Genomic DNA, 15,042 nt, shown 5'->3' on the forward strand with positions numbered 1-15,042 from the left:
AAACATGTAACTATGTTTAAATTTTTAAAAATTAAGTTAAAACATTTTACCAGTTTTATGTCATTTTGTATTTCTTTGACTATTTGTGTTATTTAAATATTTTTCTTTTCTTTTTCACATTCTGTGAAAGTATTTTTAATAAAGTATAGTTGATCTACATATTATATCATTTTCAGGTGTACAATATTCAATATTTTTATTGATTGTAATCCATTTAAAGTTATTATAAAATAATGGCTATATTTCTCTCTGCTGTACAATATATGCTTGTTGCTTATTTATTTTATACATAGTAGTTTGTGTCTATTAGTTTAGTACCTCACTCTCACTTCACTCCCTTCCATCTTACCACTGTTAATCACTAGTTTGATCTCTGTATCTGTGAGTCTGTTTGTTTTGTTAACATATATTTGTTTGTTTTATTTTTAAGTTTCCACATATAAGTGATAAAAGAGTATATATCTTTCTCTGTCTAAATTATTTCACTAAGAAAAATACTCTTCAGGTCTGTCTGTCCATGTTGTTGCAAATGGCAGAATTTCACTCTTTTCTATGGCTGAGTAATATTCCATTATATATCCAGGAATTAGGAGATTTTTTTTTTAGATGCAAAAATGGACACACGTACTAAAATATTGTTTGATGTAATGAGAAGTTTGCATATAGCACTTCTGCTGCATGCCAAAATACCATGGTGTCTGCAGGAAAAGTACTATTGTGATTGCTTTAGTTGGGAAAAGAACCAGCTGCCTTTCTCATGAAATATTATTTTTAATTTAAAGAATTACTGACAGAAGAAAACACTTATTATTCAGAATTGGGTATTATACAATAATTTTCTTCCAAATAAATGGTTACTTTAAGGAAAACAAATGATGATGGTAGGTTTTTGCCAAGGTAAAACTTGAGTTGAAAAATTTTGAAAAACTGCTACAATGAACTTAAGAGCTCTGGATACTTAAGGACTATACTGACAAAACTGATGGTAATGTTAATTAATGGGTTTTTTAAAATTATTTACCATAAAATATATCAACTTTGACAGATCTACATAACTGCAAGAACTAATATTTTCCAACTGACAAAAATACAATGTTACAAAATCACCCATGAGTAAAAGACCAATTCAAAGTGCAAAACAGACCAATGGATTATAATATAACAGATTATAAAACTGTCATTGATATGGCTTCTGATTTCATTTTGCAACTAACTTTTAAGGAACTATCGCTTATTAAATTATGGTGTAGTATACAAGAAGAATGTCACAAGCATCTGAAAACTAATAAATGTGCCTCCCTTTTCTAAGTGCATATTTGAGTGAGGCCAGGTTTTCTTCACACACAGAACAACATATTCCAACAGACTGAATACAGAAGCAGATTTGAGAATCCTGCTGTGTTCTAATAAACTAGGTATTAAAGAGATTTGAAGCATTATAAAAGATTGCCACCTTTCTCATTAATTTTTGTTTTGGAAAATTTAGGATTTTTATAAAAAATAAGATATTTCCATTTCCATTAATAATTTCTTTTGCTATTTTAAATGAATTATGAAACATTTGTTTTTTAAGTGTTATCTTCTAATATGATACATCTTGATAGATATGAGCCAAATAAACAAAAGCTATTTGGGGTCCACACCAATTATTGTATAAAAGTGTCCTGAGGGGCTTCCCTAGTGGCGCAGTGGCTGACAGTCCACCTGCCGATGCAGGGGACACGGGTTCGTGTCCCGGTCCGGGAAGATCCCACATGCCACGGAGCGGCTGGGCCCGTGAGCCATGGCCGCTGAGCCTGCGCGTCCGGAGCCTGTGCTCCGCAACGGGAGAGGCCACAACAGTGAGAGGCCCGCGTACCGCAAAAAAAAAAAAAAAAGTGTCCTGAGATCCAAAATATGAAAAAACCACCCAAATAAATAACTAAATTATGGTGAAGAGGAACCACCTTATTCTGAATGGCCAGTTTTCACTGCAAAGTTGAAAAGATCTAGTACAAAACTACCTCAATACAAAACTTTGCTCTGCAGCTTACCTTGGACAGTTAGTTTAGTGACAGTAATAATGCCAACTCTCAAGTTGCTATAAGAGGAGTATGCCAGGTATATATATATGAGTGCTTTTTAAAAAGAAAACTAATTAGCTGTTATTGTTATGCATATTGTTTGCAACTGTTTTTCTGTTATTGGGTATGGTCTCTACTCATCCTGAATCACATGACTTGAGTTTGGTATGGGGGTTACATAAAAACTTTGAGAAAAGAGGAAGGAAATAACAGATTTGCCTATTAAAAGTGAGAACTACATATTTAAGTTAGTATATAAGAGTTCTGAAACTCTAAATGAGACTAAACACATTTCTTCCACTGACCCATTTTTAATCATTTAAAATTCTATAACTTTTTCCTCCAAATGCTATCTAAACTTTATCCCTGAGCTTGGGTATGAAATAACACCTTCTTGTCTTAATAAACAAAGACAATGGCATGTTAAAATTTGTCTCTAAAGTCACAGCATAACAGAACACTTTACAGGAAATAATAACTCTTTTGTGGTTGTAGACTAAAAAAGAAAATTCTGAAGGTAATTCAAATAAAAGACTCTACTGGTTATCTAACTGCCAGCTTCAGATACTGCTATTAATTTGTAATTGCATGTCAGTTAGTAAGGAATAAAACCAAAGAACAGAATTCTATCACGTGGATTTGTATGCTTCCCAATTCAGTGATGGTTTAGGTCAAGCTGGCAACTGTAACAAACAAGCCTCAAAACGTATAATCAATCAGAAATGATAAAAGTTTATTACTCACTCAAATGAAGTCCAAAGTTGGTGTTCTGTATCCGTGACTGTCCCTCGTGCAAGCAATCATTTGAGCACCCAGCTCCCTTCATTTTGTAGTTCTGCCATTTCAAGAAGTGCCTTCTAAGTTTCCCATGCTGCTCTGCATGAAGATTGTGAAAAAAAAATAAGAGTATAAAGATCACACATAGGAGAACCTTATGAAGTGGCATACATGATTTCTGCTTATACTCACTGCATCATCTAGAATTCCAACTTGTTCCTGCATTTTACTAAAATGAGGCTGGAAATCAGTATACTTGTGGGTCAATGATAAAGGGAAACAGGTTTGCTAATACAATGATTATACTTGTTCATTAACTAGATGAAAGAAGGAAGACACCCCATAATCATGGACCTGATAAGATTTTTCAACATTTTTATTTAGGTTGAAAAATTTGGTATCTACATGGGGATGAGGTCATATCCCTAGCATAAAAAAAATTAGTAGTAGCATAAAATTCTAATGTCTGTGTAGCAGTATTTCTATTTTGGATTGTTTAATAGCTGTCTCAGGCTAAAAGCTTACTCTTCTAAACCCATGAGAATAATAGGCTGTGGGGGAATAAAAAGATGAGATTTAGTCCCGTTGGCCTCATTCAAATACTAAAAATGAACTGTTAACTCAACTTTGATTTATCAAGAACTCTTTTGGGTTTAAATCACTGTTTTTATAGATGAAAAGTTTATATAATATACTACAGGCTCACAGTTTAATGATATATGTATATAGATCAAAAAGAATGAATGAAATGGATCTCAAACGTAAGAAATGTACTAATGTAATTTTTGAATGTGCTATAGTACATTATTATTTACTCATTAACCATGGGTTACAGGCTCGTGTTATTTGAAAATTTGCTATGCAACATATATTCAGGAGCAGGTTACAGAAGAAAGCAAGGAATTACATTTAGCACACAAATATGTCATCTTGATTTCTTATTGAAAATTTTATTTTGGTTAATTTTTATGTCCTTTCTTATAAAGATGTCTCATTTTTTCAGCCACTCCTAACATTCAATATTGAACCATACTCCATATTTTATTTAACCAGTTTGTTTCCAATATTTTCATATTACAAAAATTCTACAATAAATGTTTATCTATCTAGGTACCTACATACCTTATTATTGGAGGCTGGGGATTACGCCATTCCTGAAGGTCAGCATAGTTCAACATGTTCCTGCTCCAGTAGCGTAAAAGACCCTTATTTTATTTCTTGTACAATTAAAGCATTTTCAGTCTGGTGAGTATTGACAATGCTATTTCCTCAAAAAGTTCATAGATTCTGGTCTAGTTGTTGCATTTTGTTATGTTCAACAGCACCCTAGTCAGAACTTTGCCCTGGAGGGAGACCTTCAAGATGGCGGAGGAGTAAGTCGCGGAGATCACCTTCCTCCCCACAAACACATAAGAAATACATCTCCATGTGGAACAACTCCTACAGAACACCTACTGAATGCTGGCAGAGGACCTCAGACCTCCCAAAAGGCAAGAAACTCCCCACGTACCTGGGTAGGGCAAAAGGAAAAACAGAGACAAAAGAATGGGGACGGGACCCGCACCAGTGGGAAGGCGCTGCGAAGGACGAAAAGTTTCCACACAGTAGGAAGGCTCTTCGCGGGGGAGGCTGAGGGTGGGGGAGGGGGGAGCTTCGAAGCCGCGGAGGAGAGCGCAGCAACAGGGGTGCGGCGGTCAAGGCGGAGAGATTCCCGCACAGAGGATCGGTGCCGACCGGCACTCACCAGCCCGAGAGGCTTCTCTGCTCACCCGCCGGGGTGGGCGGGGCTGGGAACTGAGGCTCGGGCTTCGGAGGGCGGATCCCAGGGAGAGGACTGGGGTTGGCGGCGGCGTGAGCACAGCCTGAAGGGGGCTAGTGCGCCACAGCTAGCCGGGAGGGAGTCCGGGAAAAAGTCTGGAGCTGCCGAAGAGGTAAGAGACTTTTTCTTGCCTCTTTGTTTCCTGGTGCGGGAGGAGAAGGGATTAAGAGCGCCGCTTTAACGAGCTCCAGAGACAGGTGCGAGCCGCGGCTATCAGCGTGGACCCAGAGACGGGCATGGGACGCTAAGGCTGCTGCTGCCGCCACCAAGAAGCCTGTGTGCAAACACAGGTCACTCTCCACACCCCCCTTCCGGGAGCCTGTGCAGCCCGCCACTTCCAAGGTCCCATGATCCAGGGACAACTTCCCCGGGAGAACACACGGTGCGCCTCAGGCTGGTGCAACGTCACGCCGGCCTCTGCCGCCACAGGCTCACCCTCCATCCGTACCCCTCCCTCCCCCCAGCCTGAATGAGCCAGAGCCCCCGAATCAGCGGCTCCTTTAACCCCGTCCTCTCTGAGCGAAGAACAGACGCCCTCAGGTGACCTACATGCAGAGGCAGGGCGACATCCAAAGCTGAGCCCCCGGGAGCTGTGAGAACAAAGGAGAGAAAGGGAAATCTCTCCCAGCAGCCTCAAGAGCAGCGGATTAAATCTCCACAATCAACTTGATGTACCCTGCATCTGTGAAATACCTGAATAGACAAGGAATCATCCCAAAACTGAGGTGGTGGACTTTGGGAGCAACTGTAGACTTGGGGTTTGCTTCCTGCATCTAATTTGTTTCTGGCCTTATGTTTATCTTAGTTTAGTATTTAGAGTTTATTATCAATGGTAGATTTGTTTATTCATTTTGTTGCTTTCTTCCTTTTTTATATATGTAGATATATATTTTTTTTCCTTTTTCTCTTTTTGTGAGTGTGTGTGTTTGTGCTTCTTAGTGTGATTTTGTCTGTATAGCTTTGCTTTCACCATTTGTCCTAGGGTTCTGTCTGACCGTTTTTTTCTGTTGTGGGGTTTTTTTTACTTTTTTAAAATTTTTAATAATTTTTAAAATTTTAATAACTTTATTCATTTTTCTTTCATTTTTTCTTCCTTTTGTTCTGAGCCGTGTGGCTGACACGGTCTTGGTGCTCTGGTCGGGTGTCAGGCCTGAGCTGCTGAGGTGGGAAGGCTGAGTTCAGGACACTGGTCCACCAGAGACCTCCCAGCTCCACATAATATCAAATGGCAAAAGCTTTCCCAGAGATCTGCATCTCAATGCTAAGACCCAGCTCCACTCAATGACCAGCAAGCTACAGCGCTGGACACCCTATACCAAACAACTAGCAAGACAGGAACACAACCCCACCCATTAGCAGAGAGGCTGCCCCAAATCATACTCAGTTCACAGACACCCCAAAGCACACCACCAGATGCAGTCCTGCCCACCAGAAAGACAAGATCCAGCCTCATCCACCAGAACACAGGCACCAGTCCCCTCCACCAGGAAGCCTACACAACACACTGAACCAACCTTAGCCACTGGGGACAGACACCAAAAACAATGGGAACTATGAACCTGCAGCCTGTGCAGAGGAGACCCCAAACACAGTAAGATAAGCAAAATGAGAAGACAGAGAAACACACGGCAGATGAAGGAACAAGGTAAAAACCCACCAGCCCAAACAAATGAAGAGGAAATAGGCAGTCTACCTGAAAAAGAATTCATAATAATGATACTAAAGATGATCCAAAATCTTGGCAATAGAATGGAGAAAATATAATACACGTTTAACAAGGACCTAGAAGAATTAAGAGCAAACAATGATGAACAACACAATAAATGAAATTAAAAATTTTCTAGAAAGAATCAATAGTAAAATAACTGAGGCAGAAGAACAGATAAGTGACCTGTATGGTAAAATATGGTAATAACTACTGCAGAGCAGAATAAAGAAAAAAGGATGAAAATAATGGGGGACAGTCTCAGAGACATTTGGGAGAATATTAAGCACACCAACATTCGAATTATAGGGGTCCAAGAAGAAGAAGAGAAAAAGAAAGGGACTGAGAAAATATTTGAAAACTTCCCTAATGTGGCAAAGGAAATAGTCAATCAAGTCCAGGAAGCACAGAGAGTCCCATACAGGGTAAATCCAAGGAGAAACACGCTAACACACATATTAATCAAACAATCAAAAATTAAATACAAAGAAAAAATATTAAAAGCAGCAAGGGAAAACCAGCAAATAACATACAAGGGAATCCCCATAAAGTTAACAGCTGATCTTTCAGCAGAAACTCTGCAGGCCAGAAGAGAGTGGCAGGACATATTTAAAGTGATGAAAGGGAAAAACCTACAACCATGATTACTCTACCCAGCAAGGATCTCATTCAGATTCAACAGAGAAATTAAAACCTTTACAGACAAGCAAAAACTAAGAGAATTCAGCACCACCAAAACAGCTTTACAACAAATGCTAAAGGAAATTCTTTAGGCAGGAAACACAAGAGAAGGAAAAGACCTACAATAACAAACCCAAAACAATTAAGAAAATGGTAATAGGAGCATACATATTGATAACTACCTTAAATGTAAATGGATTCAATGCTCCAAACAAAAGACAGAAATATTCTGGCTGAATGGATACAAAAACAAAACCTGTATATATGCTGTCTACAAGAGACCCACTTCAGACCTAGGGACACATACAGACTGAAAGTGAAAGGAAGGAAAAAGATATTCCATGCAAATGGAAATCGAAAGAAAGCTGGAGTAGCACTTCTCATTATCAGACAAAATAGACTTTAATATAAAGATGATTACAAGAGACAAAGAAGGACACTACATAGTGATCAAGGGATCAATCCATGAAAAAGATATAACAATTGTAAATATTTATGCACCCATCATAGGAGCACCTCAATACATAAGGCAAATGCTAACAGCCGTAAAAGGGGAAATGGACAGTAACACAATCATAGTAGGGGACTTTAACATCCCACATTCACCAATAGACAGATCATCCAAAGTGAAAATAAATAAGAAAACACAAGCTTTAAATGATACATTTAAAGGTTCTGGTTACATTTTTTTCCTTTTCCTTATATATTCTGCTATTTGAGTTTTAAGTTTATCTTGAAACTTAGAATATATTTTTTTGTGTGTGTTAATTAACATATTTAATTTCTAGGTGTTAGGTTTTTCAAATTCCAGCATTTTTTCCATCTAGATTTTTTTTAAAGTCTTTATTGAATTTCTTGCAATATTTTTTGTTTTATGTTTTGGCCTCAAGGCATGTGGGATCTTAGCTCCCCGACCAGCTGAACCCCACCTCCAGTATTGGAAGGTGAAGTCTTAGCCACTGGACCATCAGGGAAGTCCCCTTTTTCACCTAGATTAATTTCATATCTGATATCATTATGACATGAATATTATCTGTAATTTTAAAACATTTTTTGTAATTTATGAAGATTTTCTTTGTAGTCTAAATAATGATCAGTGTTACATGCATGTTTCATGGGTGCATGAAAACATTTCTCATCCATTGTGAAATACCAGGAAGTTTAATATTTAAATTGGATCTAACTAATGTTCATCACACTTTATTTCCTTGAAAAATATACATATTAGTATGGAGAATTTATATACCTGATGCAGGCTTCTTGTTGTGGTGGCTTCTCTTTGTTGTGGAGCATGGGCTCTAGGCATGCGGGCTTCAGTAGTTGTGGCTCGTGGGCTCTAGAGCACAGGCTCAGTAGTTGTGGTGCACAGGATTAGTTGCTCCACGGCATGTGGGATCTTCCTGGACCAGAGCTCGAACCCGTGTCCCCTGCATTGGCAGGGGGATTCTTAACCACTGTGCCACCAGGAAGTCCCTGTGCAGCTTTTAACTTTGCTTTCATTCTTTGTAGGCATCTTTTTTTTGCAACTCTGCCATCTCACAATCCTCTCTCTCTCTCTCACACACACACACACAATTTTCAGAATATTCTGCTATTTCATCTTTACAACCTTATTTTGTAAAGGAGATTGTTTGAGTAATTTTTTAATTGATGGTAATATATTTGTCACAGTTTTCATTTCCCCTATGCCACATTTACTTATATTCTTCCACTGCCATGATTTTTTCCTCTTCTTTTCTTTTATCTTGTAATACATATATTATTATAACTAATTCCTATTTTATTGCAAGAATATTAATGATTTCTGAACAAATTATTTTCTGGATATTCATATATGAATAGATAACTTCCAGAATGAAAGAATTTCTTCTTCTGACCTTCTCTTTAGTGTGGGCTCTTTTAAGTTTTCTGTCTTCATGGTCAGCAGATATTACTCACAAAGACAAGTCACAATGGAGAATGTCTCTTCATCTTCACTCCTCTCCAGTCAGAAGCTTCTTGAAAAAATATACATATATATTTTTTATAAGATTCCCTGTATAACCCTGCCTTTCCTCCTTCTCAAGAATTGATACCAAAATCTGATTCAGGAAATGTAGCCATCTAGCCTGCATATATGTTTTCATGTTTCCAAAGAGGTAGTATTAGATTTTTTTTTTTTTTTTTTTTTTTTTTTTTTTTGCGGTACGCGGGCCTCTCACTGTTGTGGCCTCTCCTGTTGCGGAGCACAGGCTCCGGACGCACAGGCTCAGCGGCCATGGCTCACGGGCCCAGCCGCTCCGCGGCATGTGGGATCTTCCCGGACCGGGGCGCGAACCTGTGTCCCCTGTATCGGCAGGCGGACTCTTAACCACTGCGCCACCAGGGAAGCCCTGTATTAGATTTTAATTTCGGATTCTGCTATTAATTTAAAGAATAATGTTTTTGTTTGACTTAATTTATGTATTTAGTGATGAATATTCCCTCTGTCTTCCCGCAGTCTTGAACTACACACATACTTGCAAAGATACATGAATGTACACATAAATACATGCATGCATTTGAAATACAGATATCTCCTAGTCTCACAGATGATGGCTCTTTTATTTTTCTATATACCTTGTTGCTTTTGGATAGTTTTTAGAGAAGAAGGAAACCATCATCTTTATTAATCAGTTGATTAAAACTAGAATAAAAGTTATACTTGTAATCTTTAATTTTAGTTTTTAAAAAAAGAAGGTTATATTATTATAATCTATAAGTCTGTCAAAAATGATTTTACCAAAGATCTATAAAGCACCAGAAAAAGTTATATAGGTAGTTTGAAAGAAAGCCTGCAGTTTGATGCTGCTGGTAATTAGGTTTTGTTGTCTGGGCCACATTTTTATTTGACTTCACACATTTTCATTTGAACACCAACTGTTACAAAGCATATGGACTTCCATAGCAATCCCATATGCTACATAATGGCTGGCTGCTATGTATTTAAGATTCAGACAATGATGAGATTTCATAACGATTGTGAAGTAGGAGAACTTTAAACTTTTTATCTAGTTTAATGTATATTTTAGAGACTCTAAAGTACAGAATTATGCTGTTTTATTATGTTAGGTTGTGTTCCTCCTTATGTGCTTTTGTAGTTTGAGTAGGAATGTTTATAAAATATTATAAAATGTAGTACTCTAAAGGAGAACTATTTTGTATTAAATGCAAATAATTGGAATGCCCAGCCGTATTTTCATTTATGAATAAGAAGATCATTTTTTGAGAATATCACCAAAGATAGAAGACCCCAGCCTCCATCCCTGCACAAAGATCAACAATTAGATAGTTATATTGAAAAGAAATAGCTCCAGCAATGCTCAGGAGTCCAATTAAGAAACTTCAGCAACACAGTGGAACAAAAAAACGGAGAATAATTGCACTAAAAGGAAAAGAAGAACAGCTTCATTTTGCCTGCATCATTTCTTTACCCAGGCCAGTACTGCTCAATGCCAAGAGGGAACTCCATGGCTCAAAAGAGTTCCCCAAGCCAGGAAAGTGAGAGTGGGGTGAGCAACAAACATCTGTAGCTTTTGGGGGCACTGCACAAAGAACTTGCTTCAACTTTTACTTCACCAAGAAACTGCAAAGCTGAGATATAATAAAGATGACTTGGAATAAGGAAGAAAAGAAGGGCAGGGTCAAATAGTATCAGCCACCAGCAGGAGTAACTGCAGTTCCCAATGGTCTCCTCTCACTGCCTAAGAAACCAAGGACCAGTATAGCCTTCGTGGAACTCTTGGAGATTTTAACACTGAGGTTGTCCCCAGTGAAATTTTGTGTTTGCAGACACTAGCCACCTCAGTTCCTCCTCACTCTCTCCCCTCACCTCATGCGGGAGCCCAGGATCCATACTGGCAACCAGCCCCAGCCTCTGTGGCTGCACAGTGAAAGATGCCATTCTAGACCCCTGTGGCTGACCTACACTGCTGTGCTTGCATTGAGGAATAGCCTCTACAACTGTGCACTTCCTGTCATTTGCCTGGCTCCTGTTGCTGACCTTCACTGCTGTGTGCATACCAGTGACAAGACCTTGGAGCCAATATAGATCAATGGGACAGGATTGAAAGCACAGAGATAAACCCATGAACATGTGGTCACCTTATCTTTGATAAAGTAGGGAGGAATATACAATGGAGAAAACACAGCCCCTTCAATAAGTGGTGCTGGGACAGGGAGATCAGCTCAGTGCTTTGTGACCACCTAGGGGGTAGGATAGGGAGGGTGGGAAGGAGGGAGATGCAAGAGGGAAGAGATATGGGGACATATGTATATGTATAGCTGATTCATTTTGTTATAAAGCAGAAACTAACACACCATTGTAAAGCAATTATACTCCAATAAAGATGTTAAAAAAAAAAAAGTGGTGCTTGGAAAACTGAACAGCTACATGTAAAAGAATGAAATTAGAACACTCCCTAACACCATACACAAAAATAAACTCAAAATGGATTAAAGACCTAAATGTAAGGCCAGACACTATAAAACTCTTAGAGGAAAACATAGGCAAAATACTCTATGACATAAATCACAGCAAGATCCTTTTTGACCCACCTCCTAGAGAAATGGAAATAAAAACAAAAATAAACAAATGGGACCTATGAAACTTAAAAACTTTTGCACAGCAAAGGAAACCATAAACAAGACAAAAAGACAACCCTCAGAATGGGAGAAAATATTTGAAAATGAAGCAACTGACAAAGGATTAATCTCCAAAATTTACAAGCAGCTCATGCAACTGAATATCAAAAAAAAACCCAATCCAAAAATGGGCAGAAGACCTAAATAGACATTTCTCCAATGAAGATATACAGATTGCCAAGAAACACATGAAAGGATGCTCAACATCACTAATCATTAGAGAAATGCAAATCAAAACTACAATGAGGTATCACCTCACACCAGTTAGAATGGCCATCATCCAAAAATCTACAAACAAAAAATGCTGGAGAGGGTGTGGAGAAAAGGGAACCCTCTTGCACTGTTGGTGGGAATGTAAATTGATAGAGCCACTATGGAGAACAGTATGGAGGTTCCTTAAAAAACTAAAAATAGAACTACCATACAACCTAGCAATCCCACTACTGGGCATATACTCTGAGAAAACCAAAATTCAAAATCATGTACCACAATGTTCATTGCAGCTCTACTTACAATAGCCAGGAGATGGAAGCAACCTAAGTGTCCATCGACAGATCAACAGATAAAGAAGATGTGGCAGATATATATAATGGAATATTACTGAGCCATAAAAAGAAACGAAATTGAATTATCTGTAATGAGGTGGATGGACCTAGAGTCTGTCATACAGAGTGAAGTAAGTCAGAAAGAGAAAAAAAAATAACATATGCTAACACATATATATGGAATCTAAAAAGAAAAAAAATGGCTATGAAGAACCTAGGGGCAGGAAGGGAATAAAGATGCAGACCTATTAGAGAATGGACTTGAGGACATGGGGAGGGGGAAGGGTAAGCTGGGACAAAGTGAGAGAGAGGCATGGACATATATACACTACCAAATGTAAAACTGATAGCTAGTGGGAAGCAGCCACATGGCACAGGGAGATCAGCTCAGCTCGGTGCTTTGTGACCACCTAGAAGGGAGGGATAGGGAGGGTGGGAGGGAGGGAGATGCAAGAGGGAAGAGATATGGGGACATATGTATACGTATAGCTGATTCACTTTGTTATAAAGCAGAAACTAGCACACCATTGTAAAGCAATTATACTCCAATAAAGATGTTAAAATAAGTAAATTAATTAATTAAAAAAAAAAAAGATGTCCTACGATTCTCTTGCTTTTCACCCACCGGTATCTGTTTGTTAACTGTGGAATATCTATATAATGGAATGCTACTCAGCAATAAAAAGGAACAGACTACTGGCTCTTCTGCCCTGGCAGCCATTGAAGAGCAGCAGCCATAGCTCCCTGCTACCCCATGGCTGTGAGCCTCAACAAGAGCCACAAGGTGACCAAAAAGTGCGCAAGCCAAGGCACAGCCACTGACGTGGGCACCTCACCAAGCACACCAAGTTCGGCGGGACATGATCCGGGAGGTGTGTGGCTTCACCCTTATGCGCGGAGGGCCATGGAGCTGCTCAAGGTCTCCAAGGATAAGTGGGCCCTCAAGTTCACCAAGAAAAGGGTGGGGACACACATCCGTGCCAAGAGGAAGAGAGAGAAGCTGAGCAACGTCCTGGCCGCCATGAGGAATGCAGCAGCCAAGAAGGGGTGAGCCTTTCCCCGCTGTGCACAATAAAACTTTTTCAGAAAGAAAAAAAAGGAACAGACTACTGATAACAGTCTAAACAGATCTAAAAATCATTATGCTGAGTAAAATAAGCCAAGCAAACAATAGGACCCACGTATAATTCTATTTCTATCAAATTCTAGAAAATGCAAGCTAAAATGTAGTAATAAGTAATTCAGAGATTATCAGAGAGCTGTGCAGGAATTGAAAAAAGCACAAGGAAACTTTGGGGGGATGATAGAAATGTATCCGTATTGATCGTGGTGATAGTTTCACGTCTCTATATGAATGTCAAAATTGGTCAAATCATACAATTTAAACATGTGCAGTTTATTATACATCAATTAAAATTTAATAAAGTTATAATAAAATGAAGCCCAAAATAAACATTTTTCGAGAAAAAGTGTTGAAAAAAGGATTGTCAGTAAACCTGCACTGAAAGAAATGTTACTGAAAGTTATTCAATAAAATGAAAAGGACACACCGGATAGAAATTTTGATATACTAAAAGAAATGAACAGTAGCAGAAATGGTAAATACATGAGCAAATTTTTAAAAATTAAAAATAAAACAAATTTGGCTGTTTAAAGTCAAAACTATATCAATATATTGTCAGGTGTGTAACCAGTGTAGAAATTAGATGTATGTATCAAATAATCAATTCCATTGGTTACATTCAGAGTTGCCCTAAAATGTGGAAGGGGGACTGTCCTCTGTACCTCAAATGAACTAGGCATTTCCCTGGGAATTGCTGGGGAGGGACCAATTTGTTAGCAGTCAGCTGAGGGAGTAAGTGCCTGTGTCCTGAAGGGGAATCCCATCAATGCACCACAGCATCCACTATAATAATGTTCTTCTTATTATTTTTTTTTGATTGTCAATTCAGGGTTATTTTTGAGTAAATTTGTTTCATTGTTTTTACATACATTATCTATATCGTATTGATGAGAGAAAATCAGTGTTCACAAAAAGAAATGTATACCATCCCTTATAACACTCACAGTGCACAAACTATGACTTGAAATGTAACCAGTTAGGAGACACTATATGCTATATAATTTATCACTATAAATATGTATTCTGAAGATTAGGTACATGAAATATGAAACAATATGAGGATTTACACATTGATATAGTAGAAAGTATGCGACGCTACAGTATAGCCTACAAACAATAATAAATCAGAACTTTTACTTATTGCTGAATATCGTTTTGTGTGTCACGTATAATTTCATAGGTAGTTTTATAAAAATCCTCACCTCCCTGGCTCACAGCAACTTTTGAAACTCCCTTTGTTTTGCAAGCCTCCTCAAAGACTTAGAGGCAAGTGTAAATATGTTTTACTGATTGATGTTTAGAAATCCTATGAAGTTTAGAATAAGATTTGCTAAGAAAGATACCTGGTTTAATTATGGAATAGGTACCACATATGAAAGCACTGGGAATGAAATATTGAATGTCTGTGTACTCTTGATAAGCACTTTCTTCGTCTGTCAAATGAGGAAGGAAGGATCATGCTTTATATTTTGCTAATGGATTTTCTCTCTGTTAAAAAACCCGAAGCTTGAAGTAGAGAAAAACTGCCTCATATCCCCATTTCTCTGATATCCATATCCATTTCTCTGTTACTTTATTCTTAAATTATAGATTTGAAATGTAGCCACATTATTTATGCTTTATGCTTGAGGTTACGTTGTGTGATTAAAGAACAAACTAGACGGGAA

At 38.1% G+C, this 15,042-nt stretch overlaps 1 pseudogene; it reads left to right on the forward strand.

Annotated features, from left to right (window-relative positions):
* The first annotated feature begins 10,382 nt into the window (after positions 1 to 10,382).
* On the forward strand, positions 10,383 to 13,335 carry LOC137204890 (large ribosomal subunit protein eL36-like; annotated as a pseudogene).
* Positions 13,336 to 15,042: the final 1,707 nt, after the last annotated feature.

Source organism: Pseudorca crassidens, chromosome 13 (genome assembly GCF_039906515.1).
Source record: "Pseudorca crassidens isolate mPseCra1 chromosome 13, mPseCra1.hap1, whole genome shotgun sequence".
Taxonomy (NCBI): Eukaryota; Metazoa; Chordata; class Mammalia; order Artiodactyla; family Delphinidae; genus Pseudorca; species Pseudorca crassidens.